At 46.7% G+C, this 19,774-nt stretch overlaps 1 protein-coding gene and 1 pseudogene across 9 annotated transcripts in view; both read right to left on the bottom strand.

Moving 5' to 3' along the window:
• The window catches only part of Mipp1 (Multiple inositol polyphosphate phosphatase 1), a 1,171,163-nt gene that overhangs the window by 241,893 nt on the left and 909,496 nt on the right, over positions 1-19,774 (bottom strand). The gene's annotated exons all lie outside the window — the stretch shown is intronic.
• Positions 2,185-2,801, bottom strand: LOC137252861 (E3 SUMO-protein ligase NSE2-like; annotated as a pseudogene).

Below are 19,774 nucleotides of genomic sequence, written 5' to 3'. Positions count from 1 at the left end.
GCCAGAAAACAGTACCCAAAAACGAAAAAGGGTTAAAAAAACAAAAAAGCTTCTTTGTAAAAAAAAGTGTATCGTGTAGAGAAAGAGGGTTTGTTTTTTTTTTGTTTTTGAACTCCTTTGTGTATGATTGGTGGGGTTGGGCCTGCCCGAGACGCCCATATGAGAATAACACGTCAGTACCGATTTTGATTTTTGCGGTTTTAGGTACTGCTTTTGTGTATTAATTTTCGGTATCCGTATTTTTTCTAAGTATGACAGCACTAATGAGAATGCTATTGTCGTGCTGCGGGTTGCCATCTCATAGAAAATAATGGTGTTTACGGGTTTGTACATGCACATACGTATGGGTGATGTATACTTATAAGGATTTATGGCAGCCGTGATTCCTTTTCATATAGCCACGGAACCGGGATTTTAAGGACTCGTTACTGGAAGGTTGTGGTGAGTACATGTCTTCTGCTCCATTGTCACTATCTAAGCAAAAGCCAACGTGGAACGACGTAAGTACGAGATAATTATAAGGCATTTTAGTATTTGTCCTAATGGTTATTTTCCTTTTTCGTTTCAGATGGAACCGATGCAATTGCTCATAGTAAGTTTGGAGACTGGGGATGAGGAGCCCATACACGTAGTGGCGGATGTCCTATATCCTGAGCGGCGGAGGGGCTCCTATATTTGTCACGCGCCGGATGAGCTGGTGCAGCAGGCGGTGGCGGAAGGGTTGAGGCGCATGAACCCCAGTGTCCTCAGAGCTCTGCGGACGCCTCTTGCGGTTCACCTGCGTGGGAATACTAACGCCTGGTACAGGACGTTCTGCGCGAGTCTCGAGGTCATATTGTGGTGGCGGCGGCCACCCCACGGTGCGTTGCAATGCCGTGTGTGCGCCCGCACCATCTCTACCGTTTCGTGTTTGGTGGCCCACTTAAATGGGCATATGAGATTGCTTCCGTCTCGGTGCTGGGATTGCCCGAAGCGATATGCTTCGTCCGCTTCACTGTCCCGGCACCGCACTCGGATGCATTTGATTTGGTTTTGTTTTTATTTTCATGAAGTGGATTTGTGTTATTAGTTTAAAAAAAATGAAGTTTAAAAATAATGTCGATGTTGTTTTTTTTTTTGTGGAAGAACCATTTGGGGTCGAGTTAGCGAGCATGGCTACTCTTTTCGTTTCTTGTTCCAATGTCGACAGGTATATGCGATGATGGTCATGGTGAATTTGTCAAAACGGTAAGTGACGTGAAAAAAAATATGACATTTCCATTGAAAAAACGCACGCGGTAAGTATGTCGTAGGTTAGATTTTATTTTTAATTTCATTGTCATATTTTATTTCTTTTTATTAATTAATTTTTTCCCTTTCTATTTTCCTTTTAGGTGACTGGCGGTGGAGATGCAGGTGATGCATATTTTGCTGAATTGCATTACATAGAAGTTGCTGAACAAAGAGGGTTACGAATCTGATGTAGAACCGCCAGAGGTTGAAGAAGAGGAGGTATGTATCTACGAATGAAATGTTCGATTGGTATGCCAAATGTTTATTAATATACAAATGAGTTTAGGAATCTTATGCACCAGATCCAGAAGATGATGATGAGTTTACACTCGTAGTACTTCAAGTTATAATACTGATGAAGATTCGCAAGAGCGCCAAGTAATCAATTTCAATCCAAATGCAGATATGAAAGAAGACTCGGGTCGTGAATCGTAAGTCAAATTGAGTGCATGTTTAGTAAGAACAGCGACCTTCGGGGAGCCTTTTTTTTTACTACAAAAACAACAACATAGGTTCTATTGGGAGAGGCATGTGCAGGAAGACTTGATGGCGTCAGTCAATGATTCCAAGTTAAAAACGCTTTGTAGTTCAGATCAAAATTTTATCTATTATACTGCAAAACTTTTCGTACAAAATGTATTTGTCGATACATACGACTTGTGTTTTCCTTGGGTAGCGTTCTTTTCATCTACAAATATTCGTGCTGGTACAGAACTAACATGGAATTACAATTATGAAGTTGGTGTTTTACCCGGTAAAGTATTATACTGTCAATGTGCGCCACCAAATTGTCGCTTGAGACTTCTTTAAGAAAATAATTATTTGATAATTCGTTGTAAAATGCATTTTTTTGAGTGTGTTAAAAGAGTAATAAACAAATTAAAGTAATTTCGCATTTTTCTATGTTACTCATCATTCATTTTCTTCGGCATCAGCTATGCGTTGAAGATGTAATTTTAATGCATTGTCTGGTTTTAAATTCACTAATATATTGGTTATTACCGCAACCAGCAACTGGACAGCGCAATCGAGGGTTGATTTGTATTGCATCTCTTATACTGGATTTCTCATAAACATGACCGCATAGCGTATTCTTTACTGGATCCACCATTCGCCTTTTTGTTAGAGGATCATCTAAATTTACTTGTATTTCCATTTCAATGCCATCATCATATTTCCGCCATTGCCACCACCACCACTTGTACTAGTTTCACCGGAAATCGCGATTTCATTCAAACGATCGATTTGTATTCGCTTGTCTTTTTAGGTTGACATTTCTTAGAATTTCCTTTTGCCAATTCTCGCTGAAATATAGCAACAAAATCTGCAACACTACGTTCTTCCGTGGCCACTGCCAGAGCGTTCTCGTTGCGTAAGCCATCATCACGGATTTGACATAGGCGTTCCATCAAGTTGAGATACTTATCCTTGTCTTTGTCCTCATTATCCCCATATGAAGCAGCCAATTCATATGTTTCCAGTGAACAAAGTTGTGCGTTTTCTAGCTCAGCCCGCAACAAGTCACTCATTATGGTTCCTCAGAATCTAAAATTGTGCGAAAAAATCGCTAAAATAAATTTTCAAATAGTATTGTCTAGTGCTGGCAAACTGTCAAAAAAAAAATGCCCCTATGAAATGTGGGGGAATAATAGCACGGTTACATTGGAACCATGTAATCATTTGGTTTTTCGTGATTCTTGAGCATGTTACATGACGGAATGGCCGAATTGAGCACGGCATGGATAGTTTGGTTTCATTGGCTGAAGGAAAATTGCCGCATGAACGGTTCCTGCTAATTGGTGGGCTAACAAGTTTTTTGCAACTTATGAAAGAAAGTAAAGTAACGCTCAGTGTTGAAACTTTCACAACTGCATTGGAAGTTTCACCACCAACTTATGCAGCCGAAAAACAGTTGTTATCATTTGTGCGAAAGATCGGACTTACAGCTGATATTGATTTTTTTTTCAATATTCTCATAAAAACGGTCAATGCGTTTCGATTACGAAGGTGCTAAGGAAATAATATCAATGATATTTACTGCCAAGTTGCAACCCGATATCGTTACGTATGGTGTACTAGCTTTAGGGTATCGAACTCAAAATGAAGCGAGAGAGTTATTACACGAAATGAAAGAAAAAACAAAGGGATACTCATGAATACTCAAATTTTGGGTGCAATGTTGCGGTACGGTGCCGCTAACCGACATTTTCCTTATATTATTGAAATTATGCAAATAAGCCCAGATGAAAATATCAAGCCGAATGAAATCTTTCTGACGCATTCAATCGAGGCACGGCATCCTTCAACAAAGACAAATCTTTCAAGAATGGTCATGCAAAGTTTTGTGATAAATTACGTACCTACTATGAGGAAGAAGGGCTATCTGGTGTACTCGCTCTTAGTGAGCGAGTGAATCGTGGGATTTTCTGGTGTCCTCGCTCTGGGCGAGCGAGTGAATTGTGGGATTTTCTGGTGTCATCACTCTGGGTGAGCGAGTGAATTGTGGGGTTTTCTGGTGCCCTCGCTCTGGGCGAGCGAGTGAAATGTGGGGTTTTCTGTTCAGGGGGCCCCCGGTTAGTATTATTAAAAACCTAGAAAAAAAATTGTTTTTTGTTTGCGAGCTTTTGGTAAGCTCTCCCGTGTCTTCGTGCATCTAACTCCCTTTCCCCATTGCCCACCAGTAGTAAGGTTTAGGATTCCCCCCGGTAGACTCGACCCGAGACCGGGGGTAGAGAACAAAAAAAAACATACGATATACATGGCTCGGGAGAAAACACATTCAGGAGTAGCGGGGCATCACGGCGCATAGTTGAAATGCGACTTCATGTCCCCCCTTCCCCATTGCCATCGCGTAGTAAGATGTAGGATCGCCCTCCGGTAGACTCGCTCCATCACGAGACCGGGGGATTGATTATAATTAGGGCCTCAGAAGAGACACAAGCTTAGGGATAGCGGGGCATCACGGCGTGTGGTTGAACGTGTCTTTATGTCCCGCGCTCCCTTTCCCCATTGTCATCGCGTAGTATGTTTTAGGGTTCCCTTCCGGTAGACTCGCCCCCTCACGAGACCGGGGGGTTGATTATAATATATATTGTTCGGGAGAAACAGGCTTAGGGATAGAGAAACACGAAGACGCGGGTTCCTGAGGATGCTTTGAGTGCTACCACTAACCGTGGGCCTCTGGTTTTAGGTAGTCTGGGGAAATAGAATTTTGGGTTTGTAGGGCGGAATTTGGCCCCTTAAATTCCATCCTCCTTGTCGTGGGATTCGTAATTGGTCTAGTTATTTGTCCCTTGGTTGTATGGACGTCAACAACACGCACACGGTTATCAGAGCCTGGGTGTGTGTTGACGATTCTCCCCTTTCTCCACTCGTTGGGTTGGAGGATGCCCTCTTTGATAACAACTAGGTCTCGATTGTGGATGTTTCCACTTGTATCGTTTCTGGATCTCGGTGAGATATTCCGATTTCCATCTTTTGCAGAAAGTATGGTGCAGGGCCTTCATTTTCTGCCATCTGTTGACGATTGAGACGGGATTCTCGTCACATTCGAGTTCGGGTGGAGTTAACAGATGCCCGCCCACGAGAAAGTGGCCTGGAGTAAGCGGCTCCAGGTCGGAAAGTTCATTGGACAAGGGACTCAGTGGTCTGGAGTTAAGGCATGCCTCTATTCGGCACAGGAGTGTCGTAAACTCCTCAAATGTATATTTGTGGCAGGACGCGATTTTCTTATAATGGGTTTTACAACTTTTTACCCCTGCTTCCCACAAGCCTCCCATGTGAGGAGCACCTGGGGTTATGAAATGCCATGAGAGAGTTTGATGGCTATATTTACTCATTGTGTCGTCCCTTGCTTCCCGAAGAAATGCCTTGAACTCCGATCGTAAAGATCGCGAAGCTCCGACAAAGTTAGTACCATTGTCGGAGTAGACATTTTTTGGGCATCCTCGTCTGGATACAAATCTGGCGAAGGCAGCCAGGGAGGACCCGGTACTAAGGTCGTTTGTCGCTTCAAGATGAATAGCTTTCGTGGAAAAGCAGAAGAACAAACAAACATATCCCTTTGAGGTCCTACACCCTCTCCCTCCATAAGACTTTATGTCAAATGGTCCGGTGAAATCTACCCCTGTATTTGTGAAGGCCCTAGCAAAGATGGTGCGCTCCTTTGGAAGGATTCCCATTAGTTGAATTTGGGCCCGCTTCTTGTAAATAGTACAGACTTTACAGTTGTGGATGACAGACCTAATCATGTTTTTAATACGTGGTATCCAGTACTGAGTGCGAATAAAGTGAAGCATCAGCTGGTTTTCTCCATGGAGGGATATCTTATGTATAAATTCAACTAGGAGTCTGGTTAGCCTACAAGTGTACGGCAGGATAATGGGGTGACGTTCGTTGTAGGGCATATCTTTGGATGCGTCAGTCCTACCACCAGTTCTGATTATACCCTCAGTATCGATAAATGGGTTTAAGGGCAGTATCTCACTCTCCCCGTGAATTGGTTTCCCTGACTGCAAATGGGCATATTCTTCTCGATAGTATTGCCTTTGGCATATAGCTATTAGTCGTTGTGTAGTAGTTTCGATTTCATCAGGTACTACTGAGTGAGACTGCCTATTGAAGGCAACTTTAGTTTTTGGATGTGTTCTGCAGAAAAAGCGAAAAATGTATGATATGACCCGCAACGCCCTTGAAAAGTAGGAGAACCTATCAAGGATGTTAGGGTTGTTATTTACTGACGTTGCATGAACCTGTACCCGCTTTTCCTCAATAAACGTGTTATATTCGGAGTCTTGTGCTGGCCAGTGGGAGTTGTCTTCTTGCAGCCAAGCAGGTCCCTGCCGCCACAACGAATTGTTGACCAAGTCAGACGCAGGTAATCCTCTGCTACCTAAATCTGCTGGGTTTGATTCTGAATTTACATACAACCAGTTCTTATTTCCAACCATGTCGATGATCTTGGTGATCCGATGTGCGACGAAGGTTGACCAGGAATAGGGCAGCTTTCGTATCCATGCGAGTACGATAGTTAAATCCGTCCAATGGTGAACTTTCACTGGTCCCAATTTGAGATTCCTGAGAATTGATTCTGTGATTTTCGCTAACAGCACGGCTCCGCAAAGCTCCAGTCGTGGAAGGGAAAGAGTTTTCACTGGGGCTACTCGCGTTTTAGCTATAAGCAGGTTTGTGCAGACATAATCATCCGCTTTGATCCCCATGGGGGATTCAAGAAAGTGTTTCTATCCATAACCGTTTAAACGGTTAAGCGCCAATTAAGTATGTAAGTAAGTTATGTGAAGCGGAAGAAACACCAACTTTTGCTCGCCTGTAAGCAGTTACCAAAAACCAATGCGGACAATATCGCTAGATTCGTCAACAATGCCTTAAGGATTTTGTGGTTACACCGTGACAATGATAAGAAAGTCTTATTGCTGGTCACAGACGCTGCCGCATACATGTTAAATGCTAGTGAAGTGTTCAGAAGTTTTTATCCAAATCTTATCCATTTAATGTGCCTTGCACAATGGTATAAATGGTATCGCCGAGGAAATTCGGCAATATTTTCCAAATGTGAACAAATTGGTTTCTTTGGTTAAAAAAATATTTATAAAAGTCCCGCTTCGTATTGAGAAGTATAGGGAAATACCCTCCAATACTCCACTACCACCACAAACAGTATTAACACGATGGGGTACATGGTCGGTAGCAGCCTTTTTTTATGCCAACAACTTGGAAAAAATTAAGGAGGTTTGTTCTGAAGAACTAAGCTTTGAAATTTTATACCTGGCTGTGTAAAGTTTACACGGCGTAGGCCTGAGGCGAAAGGACCTGAGTTATATTGCTTCATCTGGCCATGACTTCGGGTTTTGGGCCCTTTCGCTCTGCTGCAAACTTCGCAGTTCGCAATACACTCAGTGACCGACTACGGCAACCAACGCAATAGAATCTCTGTTTAATCTTCTCGAGCGTCTTCGTGATCCCAAGATGACCTCCGCTTGGACCGTTATGCAGCTCGCTGAGCACGTCAGGAATCCTCTTTCTGGCAACAACTATCAGTTTCTTCTTGCATTTACCATCCTTACTCTGCCATACTCGAAGAAGGCAACCGGATATCAATTCTAAACTGTTCCACTGTGTCCAATATGACTTCGCAATGGGACTCTGCTAACATCTCCTTTCTGTTAGGTCTTTCGTTTCGTTCGAGCCCTTGCATAACATGTGACAGATCTGTATCTTCTAGCTGACACTTTCTTAGTTGTTCCTTGTCCCATTCATCCGTACACGTTATAGCCATTAGCCGGACATCTATAATGTCTTCTTTAGCCTCGGCTTTTGAACAGTGCTTGCATTCCAAACTAAATGGTCTTCGTGACATTGCATCGGTATTCCCGTGGGTACTACCTTTCCGATGCTCAATGGAAAAGTCATAGTTTTGTAGCCGCTCGATCCACCGTGCAAATTGTTCTTCTGGATTACGGAACTGAAGAAGCCATTTCAATACTACGTGATCTGTCCTGACGCGGAATCGCTGGCCATAGAGGTATTTGTGAAAAAATGTCCAATGCCAATGGCAAATACCAATGCCAAGATCTCTCTCCATGTAACGCAATAGTTCCTCTATGGTTTCCCAATTGAACGGCTGTAATATGCAACTACCTTCTCCTGTCCATCGACCAGTTGTGATAAAACGCCTCCTATAGCATATCCACTCGCATCTGTATCTCGAATAAATGTTGCTCCTGGAATCGGATATGCCAACTCTTGCTCCATTTTCCATTCAAAAGCTTTATTTTTTCTTGTGAGCTCATGGAGGCTATGGGCTACGCTGGAAAAGTTTGGTAAAACTCGGCGGTAATATGTGCACAGCCCAAGGAAACTTCTCAATTCATGCAGGTTCAGTGGTCTTGGCCAATCATTTACTGCCTCTATCTTTTTATTCGCTGTACAGATGCCTTCTGTCGTTACCTTGTGACCCAAATAATTTACTTCCTTTTTAAACAGCAAACACTTTTTGGGAATTAGTTTCAAGCCAGCACCAGCTATTCTTTGGAAAACCTCCTCCAAGTTCTTCAGATGTTCTTCGAAGTTCTTTCCCAATACGATGATGTCGTCTGGGTACACTAAGCATGTTTTCCAATGTAGTCCTTTCAGTACTTGATCCATGAGTCTTTCAAAAGTAGCTGGTGCATTACATAGTCTAAAAGGCATCACTGTAAATTGCCAAAGACCATCACCGACACTGAAGGCTGTTTTCTCCTTGTCTTCCTCCTTTACTTCCATTCGCCAGTAGCCGCTTTTCAAGTCCATTGTGGAAAACCATTTCGTACCAGAGAGCTAGTCCAGAGTGTCGTCAATTCTTGGCAATGGGATAGCTATCATTTTTCGTAACGTCATTCAACTTCCGGTAGTCAACGCAAAACCTTATTTTTCCATCCTTCTTCTTTACAAGTACTACCTGTGAGCTTCATGGCCTAGCTGATGGTTCGATGACGCCGCTGTCGCTCATTTCTTGTATGATTTGACTCATAACTTCCCGCTTAGCCAGTGGAACACTACGTGGAGCTTGACGGATCGGCCTCGCATCTCCAGTGTCAATTTGATGTTTCACAACGTTGGTTTGGCCTGGTTTGGAGCCATCTTGGTCAAGTATGTTCGCGTACTTTAGGAGCAGTTGTTTTGCCTTACTCTGATAGTCTTCCTCTAGTTCCTCCGTCCATGCCATAATGTCATCTGAAATATCATTATTGCTAGTTGAAACCTCCTCCTGGAGCTGTTCATAATTGATTATTACTTCAGCCTCTTGACATCTTCCCAAAATAGCTTCTCTGGAAAGTTTGAGTGGTGACTTGAACTCATTAAGTACTCTTACCGGGATACGTCCATCTTGTTTTGTTATAGCCAGAGTTTTTCATACAATTATGTTCGGTGTTGATTTGTTTGCTGCTTCGACAACCCACAATTTGTTTGTCCCACAATCTCCATCAGCCTTTGCCCAGATGACTGCTTCTGATTTTGGTGGTATTTGCTGACTCTCTTCCACCAGCACTCGTTTACTGCTGTAGCCTCTCTCGTAGGCGAAATTAAGTGGCACATCCATGTTCTTATATCGCATCGTCTTGCTTTGCATATCGATCTTGATGCCTTGGTCGATTAAGAAGTCCAATCCAATTATGATTTCGTCAACAATCTCTGCCACTATAAAATTGTGTAGTACCCTGACGTTCCCAATTGCTACTTCACATGCTACTTCTCCAATTACCTGGGTGTCTTCTCCCGTGGCTGTACGTAATCTTGCTCCCAGCAATGTTCTTATCTTCTTGTTGACTAAATCTGATGGAATGATGGAATGAGATGCACCCGTATCTACAGTCATTAAACGTTCCTTTCCATCCACATGTCCTCCGACAGTAAGATTGCTTGACCTTCTTCCAATTTACGAGATAGAGATTATGGGGCATTCCATTGCGGGAGCCAGCTGTCGCCCCTTGCAGCTAACTCCCTTTAGTTTAATGATTTAGTAGATTTGGGGATTTGCTCATCTCCTTCAGCTCTGCGTTTATGGCCTCCCACATAGTTGGAACTATTGGGATCGGTGCTGCAATGTCGTGCAATGTGACATGGGTTTCCGCACTTGAAACATTTCATAACTCCGGCATTTTTCCGTTGTGTTCCCTTCAGTGCTCCCAAAATTGTGTTTACCCAATCTGGTCTTTCCAATTCCACACGATGAGCTTTGTACGCAGGCTTACTCAAAAGTTAGGCAGTTTCCTGAGCCAGTGCATGGGATACCGTTTCAGCAAATGTTAGCTTTGGGTTCGCATATGTAGCTCGTTTCGTTTCTACGTCCCGTATGCCATTTATAAAATTCTGAATTTTTACCCTCTAGGTGTACTCCACGGGTGCGTCCGAATTTGCCAAATGAGCCAAACTTTCAACATCCGAAGCAAACCCTTGCAAAGTCGCATTAGTTTTTTGGTAAAGATTTTGCACCTCAATTTGGTATATCTGTTTTCTATGCTCGCTTCCATAACGTCTCTCGACAGCGGCCATCATAGTTGTTCCGCTCTCCTTCGGGAATAGTCTGTAGGATTTCGGCTGCTGGCCCCTTCAATGCTACGAATAGAGCTGCAACTTTATCTTTAGAATTCCAGTTGTTCACTGTTGTGGTCTTCTCAAGCTGTAGCTTAAAAACCTGGAAAGGAACAGAGCCGTCAAAAGATGGAGTTTTTACCTTCGTATTGCTTGCTGAAACAACTGGGCGATTTAGTTGCAGCTCCTGTATACGACCTTTTAAAGCATCTACCTCAGCCCCGATTTTGTTCTCAAACTGCATTATTTTTTCGTCCATACGGGCTTCTAGTTGTGCAGAGATCTGCGATGATACCTGTGCTGAAATTTGTCCCGACATTTCGGATATACGTGCCTCTTGTGCTTCAATCCTGGATGCTATTTGTGACGACATTTCGAATATACGTGCCTCCTGTGTTTCAATGCAGGATGTTATTTATGACGACATTTCGGACATATATGTTTCCTGTGATTCCATTTGGGATACCATATATATCTTCTGTTCTGTCAGTCGAGATTTTATATTTGTCTTTTGTTCTTCCAGTTGAGTTTCCATCTTGGATGTTATCTGTGTCCACATTTCTGAAATACGTGTTTCTTGTGCTTCAATCTTGGACGTTATACGGTTCTCCTGGGATTCCAATTGTGATGACATTTGTGACGATATTTGGTTCAACACTGCTAGTATCGCGTTAGTGTCAACACTTGCGAATGGATTCGGAGTCTCTATCTTCTCTTCCACTTTAGTCGCTGACTCTTCCACATCAGGATAAAAGACATACTCGTCCACATCAATTCCTTGCGACTCCATTACCTCTCGTAGCCGTGCTTGAAGTTCGATCTTATTGCCGGTAGTATTCAATCCACGGTTCTCCAACTCCTTTTTCAGTTGCTGGATCTTTAATTCACTCAAATTTGCCATGTCCAAGTTGTATTCAAAATCTTCGGAATTTATTCAACAATCCCACTTCTGACACCAATTGTTAAGAATTTACTGCAACTCCGCTTATTTGAAACCTTCTGCTAACGTTCGGATCACTAAACTGTTGAATAAATAACTCCAATATTCGATAATGCAAAATGGTCTTTATTATACTACTTTCAAAATAACACTTATATTGCTCGACAGATGGCGTGCTTAAATCAAAACTGATTTTCGTGCCTCAACTGTTGCTGCTTTTATAGTATATATTTCAAGGCGGTTCTATTCTTGAATTTACTAGTTAGTTAGCAGCTATAAAATTACCAACCTAACAACTTTTATAGCTTCTCATATGCGCGTGTATATGTGAGTGTTACTTGCACAAATTATAGCCTACTTTTGAGCGCATCTCAGATAAGATATATGCATGTATTTGTGCGTTTTCTGTCCGCTGCGTGTACGCACATATGTGTAGACATAATGATTGATTCGTTTATGTAGATACAAGTGACTGCTTGCTTTATTGTTGCTGTGGCTTCATTTACTTAGCATCAGACTGGTGATGTGAGTATCACTTAGTGTCACTAATATTCGTCACAAAATATTGGTGATAGAAAAAAATGTTTAGAGTAGTTAGCTTTTAAAAACGCATGGCTCAAAAATTTACGTTCTGGGCCCGTACTACGTGCTACGATCAGTGACTGAAAACCATTTTCACTCAAGCGATAACTATGCAACTGTCAAACCTTTTTTGAAAATTATAATAAACTAGCACACCCCGTAGACGTTGTTCTGCCCTAAATTTGGTTATCTGCATACATTTTGTAACGTAGCGTTACAATAACGTAACCACCCCCTGTATTTCCTTATTCACTTAAACCTGAACCTCCCTGTACTCATTTTTTCTATAGCATGGCTAAAAACCACCTGTACTTATTTTGCTATAGCATAGCCAACAACCACTTCTTTTATAGCATATTCAGCAACCAACTAAATTGCGAACCAACGAAAATCACAATAATGGTGCGTTGAATTCTCAACCAGTTTGCGTCACCACCCATATAAACACTGAATTTGCATTTTTGCAATTCAGTCCTCGCAGGTGAGCCAGCGGGAGTGGTTGTCCTTTTAAAGACAAAATTGCCACTCCTGCTAGCCAGCTGAGTGGAAGGGGCGCTGTCATGGCGCGGGTCACCCTCCACCTTGGTAAGGACGAGCGGGGCGGATGCCTTTGTGCTATTGCCACCCGCCGCCCCCCTGGGTATTGAGCGGCCCGACGCCTTGATGACTATGTCACCCCTCCCCCTCAGCTCTGGCTTCGGCCAGCTGAGTGGAAGGGGAGCTGTCATGGCGCGGGTCACCCTTCACCCAGGTAAGGACGAGCGGGGCGGATGCCTTTGTGCTATTGCCACCCGTCGCCCCCCTGGGTGTTGAGCGGCCCGACGCCCTAAAGACTACATAACCCCCTCCCCCTCAGCTCTGGCTTCGGCTAGTTGAGTGGAAGGGGAGCCGTCATGGCACGGGTCACCCTTCACCCGGGTAAGGACGAGCGGGGCGGATGCCTTTGTGCTATTGCCACCCGTCGCCCCCTGGGTGTTGAGCGGCCCGACGCCTCAATGACTATACCCCCCCTCCCCCTCAACTCTGGGTTCGGCCGTGAGTCGATGCGTGCGCATAAGGGGCTACCGCTGTGCCGTTAGGGTGCACTTCCCCTCCGCGCACGGATCGATCCACGGTGTATCGCCTGGTACAGCCCCGCCCCTCTTACGCACCTTCTATAAGCGTGCAACTAGGGAGGCGGGGGTTTCCAGCAGTGAAACCAGCACTAACGAGTCCTCGCAGTCTCTTCCGCAGGTGACTGACCCCACGACTACCACAGCTGCCGAAGAAGAGCGACTAGACGGATCCCGTTGCAGCCGACCGACCAATACCAGCCCGTTGGTACGCCTATCCGACCCCGCCCGGAACACGCAGCCGCTGTCAAGGTAAACCCCGTCGCCGGCCTATTTTCTCTCTCTCTCCCTCTGCCCTGGTACGTGCTCCGTAGCCCACCGCCGCTGCCCCTCTGGTGCCGCCGCTGCCACGACGACCGTTGGCCGTTCGCCATCCTACCGCCGTTGAGCCGATGTATCCGTCCCGCCGCTGCTACGACGACCGTTGGCCGTTCGCCATCCTACCGCCGTTGAGCCGCTGTATCCGTCCCGCCGCTGCTACGACGACCGTTGGCCGTTCGCCACCCTACCGCCGTTGAGCCGCTGTATCCGTCCTGCCGCTGCTATGACGACCGTTGGCCGTTCGCCATCCTACCGCCGTTAAGCCGCTGCATCCGTCACGCCGCTGCTACGACGACCGTTGGCCGTTCGCCATCCTACCGCCGTTGAGCCGCTGTATCCGTCCCGCCGCTGCTACGACGACCGTTGGCCGTTCGCCATCCTACCGCCGTTAAGCCGCTGCATCCGTCACGCCGCCGCTACGACGACCGTTGGCCGTTCGACATCCAACCGCCGTTAAGCCGCTGCATCCGTCACGCCGCTGCTACGACGACCGTTGGCCGTTCGCCATCCTACCGCCGTTAAGCCGCTGCATAATCGTCCCTCCAGTTCGCTGGTGCCGTCACTTCGTCTATACCGCTACACCCATCCGTCCGCTAATACTGTCCGCCATCAAGCCACTGCGCTCATACTACTGTACCAATCCGTCCGCTAATACTGTCCGCCGTCCAGCCACTGCGCTCATACTACTGTACCAATCCGTCCGCTAATACTGTCCGCCGTCCGGCCGCCGCGCTGATCCCACCGCTGCTCCCGGGCAACCGTACCATCCCGCCCGCTACTGCACCACCGCTAAACCACCGTACCGACCCCTCCGCTACTACTACGCCTATTAGCCACCGCCTCCATCTTTGTACGGAAAGCTGCTGTCCGCCTAATATCCCCAGCCGTGTGTGCGTGCGTTCGTAACACATAAATATCGTGTATTTATTCAGTAGGGGTTTGTGGGACCTTTACTCGACTCTGGATTGACTGAGTGTTACCCCAGCCTTAGACAAAACCCACCTCATAAATGGCGCCCGAGCAGGGACCCTCCTCCGCAGATGACCGTGGAAAAATAACTACAACCACCACCAACACTGCCGGGGCGGGTTCGACGAACGCACCGCTAGAAACCACACACACACAGGCTCCGGAAGGCACGCTGCTGAACACCGACTCGCTCAATTGGATCTACCTACTTAGGAGGGAGAAGCTGATCGAGGAGTGTAAGGAACATCGAATCGATGTGGAAGGCCAAACCGTAGCCGAGCTGCGTCGCGCACTGAGTACTTACGTGCGAGCAAAACGCGCCAGGAAATCCAGCGAAGACCTGTTGAAAGAGCTGGAACGAGAAGTGAACGAGGAAGAGGGGAAGTCCGCTACGCTACCTCAGCCAACGACAAAGACGATCCCTTCAATCCAGATCCACAGCCCACAGCCGTACGGAGGAAAGAGAGGGAACGCATCACCGAAACGAGACGAAATGAGCGACGGTGAACTTATGAATACCGTTCGTCGCTGGGATTTGCACTTTTCGGGAGAGGAGTCACTGCACGAGTTTCTTGAGAGGATAGAGGAGCTCGCCGAATGCTACCGCATCCCCGTCGACCGGCTCCTCCCAACACTGCCGGAGCTTCTACGTGGGAAAGCACTGCAATGGTACCGCGTCCGTAAGCAACACATACACCGCTGGAGCGATCTGCGGAGGGAGGTGCAAAATTTTTTTCTACCTAAGCGACACATACGACATTTGGAAGAGGCTATCCGACAACGCAAACAGCAAGGCCGAGAGAAGGCCAAGGACTACATCCTCGCACTGGAAACGCTGATCCGCCAACACCCGACGATGTGCGAAGAGAATCACCTCGAACGGATCTATGATGGTCTACGCGTGGAATACCGCCTTTTCGTCAAACGCAGCGAGTTTAGGACGATCGAGGAGCTCCTGGAGCTAACGGAAGAGTATGAGCTGTTAAAAGGCGAGGAAGCAAAACAGGGAAAAATGGTGGTACACAGCCTATACCACCTACCCATGGAATACGACAGCAAGGAGTGCTGTTGGCGCTGCAAGGAACGCGGACACCACCGCTTCCAATGTAAGGGCCCCTGGAGGAAGTTCTGCTCCCGGTGTGGCCAAGACAACATCCTCTCCAGGGACTGCCCATGCCCTCCGACTAGCCCAACTACCGAGAACGCATCCCGAACGCCGTCCAACGCTATTAAAGGAAGCCGCCAAGCACCGTACGTCCGATCAGAGAAGCCGAGGGAACCACCCGCCAGCAAATCAACCGCAAAAACACAAGTAGACGGCCGATTCTATATACCAGTGGTCATCGAGGACATGAGCGTGCGCGCACTAGTGGACACCGGCGCCACCCTATCCTATGTAGATGACACCGTACGGAAACACCTAGAAAAGAACAACATCAAGGCGCGCCCCAACAATCGAAGCATCCAGCTGGCAGACCAAACGTGTGTCTTTACCTCGAACTCCTACCCGGCAAGGATTGTGTATCAAGGACGAGCCACAGACGCGATGCTGTCCGTTATCCCAAACTTGGCCGAACAGGTAATCCTCGGAATGGACTTCCTAAGACAGAGGGGAATCATTCTCACGCTGGATGGTCAGCCGCTAGAGGCCACCGTGACCAAGAGAGCACCCGAACTGGATACGCTATGTGCATTGACGAGCCGAGAACACCTGAGCGACGAACAAAACACGGACCTGGGAAATTTCCTGACGCATCACCAAAAGCGGTTTGGCGAAATCATCGGACCAAGCACTGCAGCCGAGCATAGGATTCGTCTCAAACACAACCGACCGCTGAAGCAACGATACTACCCCCGCAACCCGGCCATGCAACAAGTCATCAACGAAGAGGTAGACGAGCTATTAGCAGGAGGAAGGATAGAACCATCGCGAAGCGCGTACAGCTCGCCAATCGTGCTAGTCCGCAAAAAACAGGGCACGTGGAGGATGTGCATCGATTACCGTCAACTCAACGCCGCCAGCGAACCAGACGCTTACCCGTTGCCGCAAATTGCGGCCATTCTCGACCAGCTGAAAGAGGCGAAATTCATCTCGACCATTGACTTGAAGAACGGCTACTGGCAAATCCCGCTCGCCAGAGCATCCCGACCATACACCGCATTTACAGTTCCTGGCAGAGGGTTGTTCCAGTGGAAAGTCATGCCATTTGGCCTACACTCTGCTCCGGCTACCTTTCAACGCGCTCTGGATTCGATACTTGGACCCGAACTCCAACCAAAAGTTTTCGCCTACCTGGACGATATCATCGTATTGGGAGATACCTTCGCAGAACACTTGGCGATCTTGAGGGAAGTGTTCGAGCGCCTACAAAGACACAGGATGCAAGTAAACTTCGAAAAATGCAGCTTCGTCCAGCGACAACTCCATTACCTAGGACACATCATCAGTTCGAAAGGAATTCACACCGATCCAGCAAAAGTGTCCGCTGTATAGGAGATGCCCGCACCGGAAACTCTCAAAGAGCTCCGCCGGTTTCTTGGACTCGCGTCTTGGTACCGCCGCTTCGTGGCAGACTTCTCTACGCTCGCCGCGCCGCTTAACCAACTGCTGAAAAAGGGACAAGTCTGGAAATGGGAGGCGCAACAAAATCACGCTTTCAAAGCACTCAAGGATAAGCTTTCCAGCGCGCCAATACTTTGTTGTCCAGACTTCTCTCGACCGTTTTTTCTCCAGACCGACGCGAGCGGAGAGGGCCTGGGCGTCGTGCTCTATCAACGCCATTCCGACCACGAGAATGTAGTAGCCTACGCCAGCCGAAGCCTAACCCAGCTGGAAAAGCGATACTCGGCCACCGAACAAGAATGCCTCGCCGTGCTATGGGGTATCCGTAAGATGAGACCGTACCTGGAGGGGTATCACTTCACCGTCATCACCGACCACCACTCACTAAAATGGCTGCACTCACTCCAAAACCCCTCTGGACGTCTGGCAAGATGGGCACTGGAATTGCAACAATATAAATTCGAGATAGAATACCGAAAAGGAGCACAGAACGTGGTAGCCGACGCACTCTCCCGCTGCCCGCTACAACACGCCGATGACGACATTTTGTACACCATAACCAACGGAACAAACGACTGGCACGAGAGGAAAGCAAGACAGGTGCGGGAAAAACCTCAAGCACATCCAGATTACCAGATCGTCGATAACCGACTCTTCCGCCACATTCCCCCGAGAAATCAACTTTCGCGGTCACCGCAATGGAAGCTGTGCATCCCAGCCGACCGACGAAAGGACGTACTACAGGAAGTCCACGACGCCGCCGCCGCCGGACATCTCGGGGTGAAGAAGACGCTTAAGAGAGCACAACAGAACTATTACTGGGCCGGGATGTTCCGCGATGTCCTCAAACACGTACGGAAGTGTATCAGATGCGCAGAATACAAAGTCGAGCAAAGACGCCCAGCAGGATTGATGGCAACCATGCAATCATCACGACCGTGGGAAATAGTAACCGCTGACTTCGTAGGGCCACTACCCCGTTCCAAGCAAGGAAATACTTGCCTCCTCGTCATGGTGGACAAATTCTCCAAGTGGGTGGAGTTGATCCCAGTGCGCCAAGCGACAACGGCAAGCGTAATAAAAGCACTCCAAGAAAGAGTCATATACCGATTTGGCTGCCCGAAAACCCTCCTCACAGACAATGGCAAACAATTCGTCGGGAAGGCATTAGCAACGTTTTTGAACGACCACCGCATCGATTACAAGTTTACGGCAGCCTACGCCCCGTACGAAAACCGCACCGAGCGAACCAACCGAGTCGTGAAAACCATGATGGCTCAGCGATGCAAGGACGACCACCGCTCCTGGGACCAGGAGATACCGCAAATAGCATTCGCGATAAACACGGCCAGCCACGAATCTACAACAGCATCAGCAGCAGAAATCAACTTCGGTAGAGACCTTACAGCATCGCAGCAAGTGCGCACGGAGGGAGCAGTACCAGCAGAGCCACCAACCGTACCACCGTCCATCACCAAGTTGTGGGACGAGATAAAAGGGCACCTAGCCAAAGCTTCAAAGCAACAGAAAAAACACTACGACTTACGCAGACGGCAATGAAAGCCACGTATAGGCGAGCAGGTGATGAAAAGGGACCACCCACTCTCATCCGCGGCAGACAAATTCGCCCAGAAGTTAGCACCAAAATTTTCCGGCCCGTACTTGGTGATGGAATACGTTTCGACGAACACGGTAAAATTAGGCCACCCAGAGCAACCAAAGCGACAACGTGCACACGCGCACTTGCAAGACTTAAAGCCGTACAAATCATAAACAACCCGTTTACCTCTTCATTGCAGGAACCAGACCGTCCAATATGAGTCGAAAACACCGGCAACCCATACCACCGGACTCACCACAACCAATACGGCCGTGGCGCCCACCGTTTGAGGCAACATTATGGCCGGCGAACAAGCCAAAAATCCAAAGAATACAAATTTTTCACGGCCCACCAATCTACGACCACCTAATGGCCATCAGGGCACAGAAGTTGGCACCAGAGAGAGAAAAAGCCGACCCGCACGCAAAACAGGTGCCCACAGAAAAGGCAATAAATGAACGACCGGACCCAGAGGAGTCTATTAAAGAAATTACGCCAAAGCAACAAAAACGGGGCGACACCGAACACAACCAAACAGAAAAAAAAACATCATACGAAGAGTGTGACCCTGATCCCGAACAGTTCTTCAGAGAACTGAAATTAAAGCGCTCGAACCACAAGGACAGGAAGAGCTATACGTTCCGCTGCAAAACCAAGCGGGTCAAGGTAAAAATGATAGACCAAACACAGGCGACAGTTTCACTGATGGGGAGAAAAAGGGTGGTACCAATCGAATAGGACACGAAGAGAGGAGGCCGAAATATATATCTTTTCTTTATATACACTTATACCATTTACAAAACTGTTAGACTTAAGACATAATTGAATTGTGAATTATGTTTCAAATAATAAGAAAAAAAATATATACTACAAAAACAACAAAAAAAAAAAAAAAAAAAAAAAAATATGAAAATGAAAGATACATTTTTTTTAAACAATACTTTTTGCCATTAAAACCTGAAATGTTAACATTAACTCTGTTATATATATAAGTGGAATGACTGTATATTTTTGAAAAAAATAATAATTTTTAAATAAAATGCTTCGCCCACACGCACACCGGCATAACACCTAGGCCACGCCTGGAGATCCACCTTTCCCCCACCGCAGCTTTCCGTCAACCGAAGTGGGAGGGGGACTGTAACGTAGCGTTACAATAACGTAACCACCCCCTGTATTTCCTTATTCACTTAAACCTGAACCTCCCTGTACTCATTTTTTCTATAGCATGGCTAAAAACCACCTGTACATATTTTGCTATAGCATAGCCAACAACCACTTCTTTTATAGCATATTCAACAACCAACTAAATTGCGAACCAACGA

The sequence above is a fragment of the Eurosta solidaginis genome, chromosome 5 (assembly GCF_040869045.1).
Source record: "Eurosta solidaginis isolate ZX-2024a chromosome 5, ASM4086904v1, whole genome shotgun sequence".
NCBI lineage: Eukaryota > Metazoa > Arthropoda > Insecta > Diptera > Tephritidae > Eurosta > Eurosta solidaginis.
This window is presented reverse-complemented; position numbering and strand designations above follow the sequence as displayed.